The following is an 11702-nucleotide window of genomic DNA, read 5'->3' as shown; positions in this document are numbered from 1 at the left end:
GTGACTTGGCCAAGGCCCAAGTCGCTGGGGAAGACAGGGCTCCCGTCCCACCATCTCTAAACGGTCGCTTTCCTATCATCCGGCCCCTCATTTCCTGCACACCTGCTCAGCACACAGCTCTGGGTGGGGCCACAGATGAATCATTCAAGTAGTCCTTGATTCAACGAGCTTTCTTGTTTTTTTTTTTTTTTTCTTTTCTTGTTGAGCACTTACTATTTTGTATGAGCTTCTTTATTTATGGCCTGCTTTATTCCAGAAAGCACTTAACATAGCTTCTTGATATGCGAGAGAATAAAATTTTAGAGGCATGCTCAAGTGACGGGTGACAAATGGAAAACAGAAGCTGGGAAGGTCAGAGGACCCCAGGAACGAGACAGGCAGAAAAAGGACAGAGCTTGAGGTCCTCTGGGTTACAGGAGACTGGCCCCAAATTGTCCTCGGAGCTTTCTAGAGGCCAAACCCTGATCCCCTGAGAGTCAGTGTCTAAAAGACATCCATGAATCAGGGCTGCTCATAACATGCCTCTCCTGGGCCCTGAGACCAAGGAGTCTTTTTCTGGGGAATTGGTGTGAGAACACGTGGAATGTAGGGAGCAGTGTCCCCAAGTGGTGGCATCCTGATTGCCTGCACAGCGCAAGCCTCAGGGGCTTGTTTCCTGTGCCCCTCTCTGTGCTGGCCTGACTCCAAAGCAGAAAGCAGCTTCAGAAGGAGAGGACACAGCACAGGACAAGCGTGCCACTCTCCACTCTTGTGTTAATCCTCACGCAGCATTTATTTATAGGAAACATTTAGAACAAACTGGCAGGCCACTAGCTACACGCAATCCTCAGGTAAGCTTTGTTTGGCCTGAGGCGTACAATTAAAGGGTTTGGATTCATTGTCCATTTTAAACAGGAGATTTCACCTAAAAAGCCAGATTTTGGCAGTCCATCAAAAAAACAGGGGGTGGGGTTTGGCTGCGTGGGGGCCCCCCTTGCCTGAGGGTAAGAATTGATTAGAGCTGAGTAGTTTTTGATGATCAGTTCCCTGAAGGCTCTTTTGGTTTCCAACTTCCCTACCTGGCTTTGCAAATCACCGGGAGCTTGCAGCCTGGCTTTAGGATATTTTGAGTTGTGTCCGTGGGTGTGTGCCCACAGCACGCAGTAACTGGTCCAGCGCAGGGTCCTAGGTCAGGCTCCCAGATTTGGGGCGGGGCTCAGATGGTTTTCTAATGGGTACTGAGTTACTGGCTGGAGGGCTGGGTGGGACCTGAGGGTGATCACAGAGCCGCTGGGGGCCAATGATCCAGATAAATGGATGAATAGTGTTCCTTTCAACACAACGGTTTGCAGGTACCCTGGGGTTGTGAGTTCAAGACCAGGCTCCCTGATAGGTGCCCAGAGTGCCACCCCTGTGACTGGCTGGCGAGTCCTGAGTCAGGTGCTATCAATCACGTTGGTGCTCTCTCTCCCGGGCTGCAGGTTAGAACCACCTGAAGAACTTTTCAACCCATTCTCCCTAACTCCGGGTCCAGGCCACCTCCCAGAGCAATTCAATCAGAATCTCCGAGGAGGAGAGCACAGGCTGCGGCATTTGAAAGCTCCACAGGTTATCCCAGCCTACAGCCAGGTGTGAGGAGCAGGGCTTTAAAGGGAGCACATTCCCGGGGCCGGGTCGGGTGTTGGCTGGAGAGACGCTGAGGCGAGGAAGGCTCCCAGCAAAGAGGAGAGGAGAGGATGGAGGCAGGCGGGTGAGCAAGCAGAGTAAGTAACCCAAGTGGAGGCACCTAGGCCAGCCTGCGGAACTCAAAGTCTCCGCACCCCCATCCTCCAGAAGAGAGTCCTGGGCCAAGTTTGGGGAATAAATGCCATCCAGCTGCATAAAGAAGGAGAAGGAAAATCCCAGCCAGAGAGAGGGTACAGTCCAAGGTTCTGAGGCTCCAAAAGAGGTGGGGGAGGAGATGGACCAGAAGGTTGTCTGGGAGTTCCCGTCGTGGCTCAGTAGTTAACGAATCCGACTAAGAACCATGAGGTTGCGGGTTCGATCCCTGGCCTTGCTCAGTGGGTTAAGGATCCGGCATTGCCGGGAGCTGTGGTGTAGGTCGCAGACAAGGCTTGGATCCCAAGTTGCTGTGGCTCTGGTGTAAGCTGGCAGCTACAGCTCTGATTGGACCCCTAGCCTGGGAACCTCCATATGCTGCGGCAGCGGCCCAAGAAATGGCAAAAAGACAAAAAAAAAAAGAAGGTTGTCTGGCACAGTTGGATAAGGTGGTGGTGGGGGGGGTTGGATACCAGAAGAGGCCACGGAGGCAGGAAGAGGCCAAATCACGAGGCCTTGCATGCCAAGCTAAGGAGATTGAATTTGACCCTGAAGCTTGGAGGAACCTGTGGAGGGTTTTAGGTCCAGGAGTCATATACCCAATGAACCCATGATAGGCTGAGATTATCAAGGAGGGCTTCCTGGAGGAGGTCAGACTCGAGCGAAGGGAAGGAGAGGATGTGCAAAGCTGGCAGGGCGGCAGAGGTGTGAGCAGTCTGATCAGCGTGCTGCAGTTAAAGCTCTACTAAAGCCTTCCCTCCCCAACGCCCTATGAAACGGTTTGAATCACAGGCTGCCTGTGTTTAAAGATGTGTTTGTCTGTTATTTGAAAGCTGCGGTTTCTCTTTGGCAGATTCTGGGCCCCATCCTTTGACTAGGAACCAGGAAGGAATGAAGAACACATCCTCTTGCCCAGAAAGTTAATTACTGAAATACTGTGGGCCTCACCAGGGTTTATGGCGTCACTGATCTCTGTCGTCCAACAGCTCCTAATTTCTAACTGGTCAAAGTTTTCAGTACATTTTTATGGGCTGCCCCAAAGCCAGCTGGAAGCTTTTTTTCCATAAACTCTCCCTGAGACAAGTAGCCAGGTTTCACATATTAAAATGAAAACGTCAAAAGCGTTATTTTTTTTAAAAAAAGATGCAGGCTCATTTATGAGGCCCCAGCTCACTAAACCCACATTGGAGTCCGACAGCATCTGCCTGGTTTTTTTCGGCAAAGCTGATCATCCAGTTAGGACGATGATAATAATCACTTGGTCCCATTTTCCCTTCGGTCAACAAACACTTCCTGGGCATTTACTGGGTACGAGCCTTGAGCTGGGCACCAAGATGAGAGGATGCCTCAGGCACAATTGCCCCATCCCCACTGCCCCCTAGGGCTCAAAAGACTTTATAGTTCGGAGTCCCCATCGTGGCGCAACAGAAAGGAATCCGACTAGTATCCATGAGGATGCAGGTCCGATCTCTGGCCTTGCTCAGTGGGTTAAGGATCCAGCCTTGCCGTGAGTTGTGGTGTAGGCCACAGACACAGCTCGGATCTGGCGTTGCTGAGGCTGTGGCTCTGGCGTAGCCTGGCAGCTATAGCTCCAATTAGACCCCTAAGCCTTGGAACCTCCATATGCCACGAGTGTGGCCCTAAAAAGCAAAAAAAAAAAAAAAAAAGACTTTATAGTTTACAAAGTGTTTTCACATGTAATTTTGTGAGCTGTAGGTACTGTTTTTATCCCTATTTTTCATAGGAGGAAGTTTAGGCTGGTTGAGATTAGATAAGTTGCCCAGAGTCACAGTGGTAATAAGGGGTAGGATCCGAACCACATTCAGATCCTATGTTCAGTTCCCTCCACCCTACTCTTTTTTTTTTTTTTTTTTTTTTTTTTTTTTTTTGTCTTTTTAGGGCTGAACCTACAGCATATGTAGGTTCCCAGGCTAAGGGTCTAATCGGAGCTGCAGCTGCCAGCCTACACCACAGCCACAGCAATACTGGATCCGAGCCTTGCCTGCAACCTACACAACAACTCATGGCAACGCCAGATCCTTAACTCACTGAGTGAGGGCAGGAATTGAACCTGCATCCTCATGCATATTAGACAGATTACTTAATGCTGAGGCACGACAGGAACTCCCCGCCATATTCCTTTTTAAGCAATACCATCCAACTCTTATTGGCTTAAGTTGGAAAATAGCACCACTTATAAACTGTCCAGTATCCACTCTCACCTTAGAACCATTGTTCTCTTTTGAGAGAATTCCCCCATTGAGAGGAAGGGAAAAAGCTAGCACCCAGCTCCCATGGCCACCATCGCCATGTAAGCCCAGTGAAGCCCAGTGTTTCTCCAGCATCTCCTGCCTAGATGGTGGACAGACATGTGTGAAATCACCCTCGCCAATCAGATACTCACTCCTGGGACTGATTCTTGAGTAAGTAATGAGAGGACCCTTGAAGGCCGAAAGCACTCTCAGTAGGGGATCCTGGATCAGACTGTGCCTGCAGCAGTCCCTTGGCTGGGGTTCCTCAGGCTCCCATGGCTCTGCCCTTTGTCCAGTCTCTTATTGGTTCTGTGAGCCCTCACTATCTTCCAGTAAGTCCCTCCTTGCTTAGGATGGCCAGAGATGATCTTGATTACTTGTAACCAAGAATCCCAACTGATATGAGGTCATAGGTTTCCATCGTGTTTATAGAGCTAGCTGGAAATAACTGCCTCCTGTGCTGCTGTGGGCATTGCCCAAGTGGACTGTTACCAGGAAAACCATTTTTGAATGCTGTGAAAATGTTGGCACAGCCTTTCTTGCCAAGGTCTGGGAGCATTCACAGCCGGTAGACTCAGTTGTCCAGGCTGCTCCCTGTGTCTTGAAGAGCTAGCCATACTCTCCTGGTCTGTGTCTTCTCACCACTGGGGTCCAGACCTCCTCACTCCTCAGGCTGCCACAAAGCTTCCTCATCTGTGATTCCATTCCCACCCAGGTCCTTCTGGCCTTTTAAGGGTCATGAGTGTAGAGAAGGAGGCTGAGGTAAAACCCGTGGGTGTGGACTGCTGAAGGAGGGATGGGCTGGGAGTATATGGACAGAGGGGCTGGGGATTCCGGGGGAGGAAGAAGGGAACCCACACATGTGCCAGGAGGTGCTCAGGAGATGGACTGGGAAGGGCCTGATCAGTGATCTCTTCTCCAGGCTCTTAAAGAGGGTTCAGTCCGAGTTCTCCAGAAAAATAGAAACAACTGGAGATAAATGGATGGATAGATAGGTAGATGTAGGTAGGTAGGTAGATAGATAATAATTAAGTAGATGTAGGTATATAGAGATTGATATAGATAAATATAAAATAAATATAGGAGTTCCTGTGTGGCTCAGTGGGTTAAGGATCCAGTGTTATCACTGCAGCAGCTTGGGTCGTTGCTGTGGTGCAGGTTCAATCCCTGGTCCAGGAACTTCCACATGCCATGGGTGAGGCCATAAATAAATAAATAAATAGACTTTTTTAAGGAATATAATGATTTTAAGAAACTGGCTCCCAGGGTGGTGGGGCTGCCAGGTTTGGAATCCATAGGGCAGGCTGACAGACTCGGACGCAGCCAGAAGTTGACTCAGCATTTCTTCTCTAGGGAAACTTGGTTTTTGCTCTTAAGGCCTCCAAATGATGGATGAGGCCCACCCATGCTGCCAGGGTTATCTTGACTTAAATCAACCACGACTGTAGACATTAACTAACCACTTCTCCCAAATCCCTTCACAGCCACACCTAGATTCGCATTTGATTAAACAACTGGGTGCTAGAATTAACCCTCTCAGAAGGGTCATGTCAGGTTGGTGCCTCCTGGGATTGTCAGAGGTAGGCAACTATGGACAGAACAGACCAGTGACTGGAGTGGCTGCAGAAGAGGACGTGGCTCCTCTCACCAAGGGCTCATGACCAGAGCTGAGTTGGCCACGAAGGGTTTGTGAGCAGATCAACTCATGGTTTGTGCTTTGCTCTCTCTGCTTCCTCTGCAACCTGTCCTGGTCTCTCCCCATCCCTGTGCCCTCCCCCCTTTTTCTGTCCAGCTGCCTCAGCATCTCTATTTTGGCTGAATGTCCGTGAGAGCTATGCCTACCACTCCCACCAACCCCACATAAGGGCCACCTTCCTGGATGCCCACTGTTCCAGATTCCCTCCTCTAATCACCCCCACTTCGGTCCCCACACACACCCTGGACCTGTCAAAGCCTCACAGGTGGGATACAGATCCCCCCAGCCCCATCCCTGGTCTGAGCCGCATATGAAATGAGCAGCTCTCAGCTCACGGACTCCTACTCAGGGGTTCCCCACACAGACTGGGCTCCCTCCACACCCCTCTGGCCCAGAAGTTTCCTGTCCACGGGATCTTGAACTGTGATCTTGGGAGGGGCAGGTGTAAGACGCAAGATCCTGGTGGTCCCTGCTAAACCTCTTGGAGATATTGCTTAGTTTAGACTCAAAGATTAGGGAGCAGAACAGACCGCAGAGAGAGACCAGGCTTGAGAGTTTCTTCTGAGAGCAGCAAAAGGGCAAAGATTCTCTTTAAATAGCTGTAGTCTCTCAGCCTCTCCAAGCTGAATGCCACCTAGACATTGCCCCACAGGAATTCATGAGAATGTCACATATCACAGAACACTCAACCAGAAGGGTTTGAAAATAAATTCTGGCAGTAGGAAAACTCAAGAGGACTGCTGGAGATCTGACAAAAGCAACATGACATAAATCTCTCAGCAGGGAGGCAGAAACCTTAATCAAATTATGGCTCATTTGCTGATTTACCACTTAACCTTGAACAAAACTTTCCTGGATGACCTTGAACAAGCCTCACCTGCTCTCCAGATACCAGCTTCCCCATATGAACATGAGGAGATGAGCAACATGACCTGGAAGGTCCTTTCCAATTGTTGTGAAAACCTGACCCTGAGTCTTGTATCCAGCACCTTCTGGCTGCATGACCTCGGGTACCTCTTCAACCTCCTTAATCTCAGTTTCATCTACAAAATGGGGAACTCAGGAGTTCCCTTGTGGTGCAGTGGGTTAAGGATCCAGTGTTGTCACTGCTGTGACTCGGGTCACTCCTGTGGCTTAGGTTAGATCTGTGGCCCAGGAACTTCTCCACGTCACAGGTGTAGCCAAAAAAAAAAAAAAAAAAAAAAAAAAAAAAAGAGAGAGAGAGAGATTGAGAGAAGACAAAACTCTCAGTAAATATGATGTTGGTGGTCAAATCTTTATGTAAGATCCTTGGTGGAGCAAGATTGGGAACTAATCATTTATACTCTAAATGTTACACTTGGATTAGTGAGTAAATGTGACTTATTCAAGCTTACTGAGTGAAGGAGAAACAAATTCATAGAATCAAATACTTTTGTGATCAGAGCCACCTTAGAGATTGTCAGCATTTGCTCAGAGCCCATCTCTCTTTATTTTTTTCATACATGAAAAAAATTAACAGTAATTACAGAAATAGAAATTAGAAAAGAATAAGAAATAAAAATACAAAGCTCACATTGGCAAAAAAAAAAAAAAAAAGAAACAAAGAAAGAAATTTCTTGGAGTTTCCGTTGTGGCTCAGTGGTTAACGAATCTGACTAGGAGCCATGAGGTTTCGGGTTCGATCCCTGGCCTTGCTCAGTGGGTTAAGGATCCGGCATTTCCATGAGCTGTGGTGTAGGTTGCAGACACGGCAGGGATCCCTCGTTGCTGTGGCTGTGGTGTAGGCCGGTGGCTACAGCTCCAATCAATTGGACCCCTAGCCTGGGGACCTCCATATGCCACGGGTACAGCCCTAGAAAAGACAAAAAGAAAAAGAAAAGGAAAAGGAAATTCTTGACAATAGTGAGTCATCTTTTAACCCACTCTCTCTTAACCCCCTATCACAGACCTGTTAATATGTCCGTCCACCAACCCCATCACCAGATCTGGGCTTCTTGATGCCGAAGTCTGGGACTTCTTCATCTTTAAGTCACATCTCCCTCTGCCCCAACCCCTGCTCCGAGCGAGGGGTGTTGCCCACAGCATGTTCCCTCAATGGCTGCTGAACGTTGCAAGTGTGAATAAAGCTGTACTTTATTTTTAACAGATGGGGAGACTCATCCAGAGAAGAGACTCGACCCACCCCTGGTTCCTCAGCAAGCTTGTGGGGGAGGGCCAGCAGGATCTCCTGTGTCTCCGCAAAGGTGCTCCTGGGCTCTTAGAGAGGACACTTGATGGTCTCTCTGTTCCCCACAAAAGCCACAGGTACAGGTGTTTATGGCTTGGAAGCCAACCCAGGCCAGTCTGACCCTGTCAACACTTTCTTTCTTTTTTAAAAAAGATATTTAAATGGTGTTAACAGTCATCCTTTCTATTCTAATTTGAAAGGTCTTAGCACCTCCATGCCGATGCCATTATAAACTGACCCCCAGCTTCAGGCAACAAAACACAGGTCTGCCTACTCAGTCCGCCTGCTTTTAAGGATGACAGCAACTTTATCTTCATTATTCCAAAACTTTTATTATAATCATAATTATTCAAATTTGTGAAAAGCATTTTCTTCTTGGTAGAGCACTTTCATACATGCTAGCTGGTCTAGTACTGGAATGTATACTTCTAAAACAATTCTGTTCTCAAGAATTAGGATAGCGTTGGGGATCTCTTGTGGCACAGTGTGCTAAGGGTCCTCCTTATCACTGCTATAGCTCTGGTTTCTGCTGATGCAGCAAAAAAAAAAAAAAAAAAAAAAAAAAAAAGAGAGGCATTCCCACTGTGGTGTAGTGAGTTATGAATCTGACTGTAGGGAGTTCCTATTGCAGCTCAGCGGAAACAAATCCTGCTAGCATCCATGAGGATGCAGGTTCAATCCCTGGCCTCGCTCAGTGGGTTAAGGATCCCGCGTTGCTGTGAGCTGTGGTGTAGGTCGCAGACACAGCTTGGATCCCAGTGTTGCTGTGGCTGTGGTGTAGGCTGGCAGCTACAACCCCTAGCCTGGGAACCTCCATATGCCGTGGGTGCGGCCCTAAAAAAACCAAAAAAAAAAAAAAAGTTGCATGTTTAAACTAGGTGAATTTATTGTATGTGAATTATATATACCTCAATAAAGCCGACTTAAAAAGCAAGACAGTGAAAATCACAAGTGACTTTTCTTTTCTTCCTTGTGCTTTTCTGTATTTTCTGAGGATCCAAAATTGAAAGTAAACCTAGAGGGAAATGGATTCCTGCAAAACAGGAGACCCCTCTCTATATTGTGAGGCCTTTGCTGGTCTCCCCTGAGACATAGCAGAGGGTAAGGGTACTCGTCCCTACTGTGTGTGACCTTGGGGAAGTCCCACCACCCCTCCCAGCCTTCATTCTCTCCTCTGGGAACAGACCTGACACCAGCCATGCAGGCAAGTCTCAGGTGACAGACGTGTTCGGACCCTGTGAGCTGTGACGGCTCTGCACATGTGACAGGTAGTGCTGTGATCAAACCTCCTTTGCTATAATCTCCCTGTCCTACTGCCGCCCCATCGTTATCATTACCAAATGTTTCCAACATCTAGAGACTTAAGGAAACGTTTTGGACTTGCCAAGGAGAAGAATCAGAGAGAACACCTTAGGGACAAGCCACCCAGCTTTGTCAAATCTTGACACTTGGCCATATTTGCTTCAGCTATTTTTTTCCTAATAAAACAGTGCAGATATAATTAAATCCTCATGTACTTCTTTTGATCTCATTCCCATCCCCTCTCTTCCCAGAGGTAACTACTATTCTAAATTTGGTGTCTTTAATTTCCAAGCAAGTCTTAACACTTTCACTTTCTGACTATATCCCTAAAAATTCTTCTGTAGTAGAGTTTAGAATTAATTTTATTATTTTTATTTTTTGGTTTTTAGGGCTGCACCTGCAGCATATGGAGGTTCCCAGGCTAGGGGTCAAATTGGAGCTACAGCTGCCGGCTTATGCCACAGCCACAGCAACACCAGATCTGATTGGCATCTGCGACTTACAACACAGCTCACAGCAATGCTGGATCCTTAACCTGCAGAGTGAGGCTAAGGATTGAATCCGCAACCTCATGGTTCCTAGTCGGATTCCTTTCCACTGCGCCCTGGTGGGAACTCCAAGTTTCAAATTTTAAAAAATACTTTGTATCAAAGTATTCTACCACTTGATTTTTTTTTTCTAGACTGTCTCTATATTGAAGCTTACAGCCTTGTTTATTTTCCAGTATATTATTCCATTGCATAAGGAGACCCCAATTTAATCTATCTGCCCTGCTGTTGATGGATCATTAGTTTCTAATTTTTCACAATTATATGCTGAGTGAGTGGAGTGGAGTCATTGAATTGTAGATAAGAGCATCTTCAACTTTATTAGATGTGGCCACACTGTTCTCCAGAGTAGCTGGACTGATGTCCATCTCCTGCCAGGGGGTATGAGGATTACCAGGGTGCCAGGTCCTCACCCACCCCCCATAGTGACTTCTTATTCCTTGCCAGTCTGGTGGATCTGACATGGTGTGTCATAGCTCTTTTCATTTGCATGTCCCATGACCACTGAAGCTGAACATCTTTTCATATTTTTGGCCACCTAGGTTTCCTCTTTTGTGAATTGCCTGTTGATATCCTTAACCCATTTTTTTTTTTTTTTAAATTGACGTTCTTTTCTCTGGTTTGTCCACACTGTCAACCTACTTCTGCCAGATCCGAAGCAAACTCAGATCATGGCCCTTCTCTGCTCTGGACTCCTTGCCGCTCTCTCTAGAACACACACAGCTTACAACTTGCTCAGTGGTCCTGGTTGGCCTGTGGGCTGAAAACCAAGCTCAGCCTGGGACACTCAGCTCCACCTTCTCCAGCCTTACCCTCCGCACACCTGAACTCCAGCCCAGGAGACGCCTCTCGCTCTGTCCCAGGCCTCCTGCACACACCGTACCCTCCGCAGGGAGCACCTACCCCGGATTTCCACATTCCATCTAAATGCCACCTTTTCTGTGATAGTTACCCTTGCTCCTCAATTCAGTTAGAGTTACCTGAAACTATACCTTTCCAGTGGCTTTTATTGTTTCTTGTAATGTTTTAACAACTCATTTTGCATAGCACTTTCTCATTTACGAAAGCACCTGCTCCTGCAATATGCTAGTCTGTCCTCATCTCTCCAATGGTCCTGTAAGATGGGGTAGTATCATCACCCTCTTTGGACAGACAGGCAACATTTCTACAGGGGGACTGGCTCACCCAGAATTTCCCTCTGGCTCTGAGGCAGAGCTGAACTTGAAGCCAGGACTCCTCCAATGCCACATCCAGTTCATTGCCCCACGCCCTTCATAGTGTGTTTTTGTTGATGCCTGACTCCCCCAGAGACTGGGGCCCCACAGCTCCCAGTTCTAATTCTACCCAGGGGGCCCGCAATGAATCTATCACTTCTTGACAAAGTGCAATAATCATTTACTGCACTGGCTGCTGGGGGCTTTGCATATGTTAACTCTAACCTTCCCAGTAAATCAATGTAGATGAGGAAATTGAGGTTAAGAGTTAAAGTGCTGTGCTCAGGGTCCCAGGGTTGGTTATCGGTGGAACTGGCCTCTGAGCCCAGAGATAAGTGCTTCCAAGTATAATATCTGCCCTGTGCATCCTAAGGGCAGACCCACACAGCAAGAGAGCTCACAGCCCAAAGCAGGGGGCCAGGGATGGACAACTTGACAGTCAACAGGGAAGGGGTGGAGTGCTGTCCACTGACCACACCCATGAGGTACACACTCCCCTGCCACACAGGTGCCTGGAGAGTGTGATGGGAGCAGGTGAGAGAAGGGCTGAGGGGCAAGGGAAGGGGTTGACAAGTATTCTTCACCCCAGGCCACCTCCAAAGAGAGAGTCTGGATGTGGACATTTCTGCCCATTCTCCCCAGGGCAAGGACCAGATCCGGCTGGAGCCAGGCCCCTTGCCTCAA

This window comes from Sus scrofa, chromosome 1 (assembly GCF_000003025.6).
Source record: "Sus scrofa isolate TJ Tabasco breed Duroc chromosome 1, Sscrofa11.1, whole genome shotgun sequence".
Classification (NCBI taxonomy): domain Eukaryota; kingdom Metazoa; phylum Chordata; class Mammalia; order Artiodactyla; family Suidae; genus Sus; species Sus scrofa.
Note: the sequence above shows the minus strand (reverse complement) of the source record.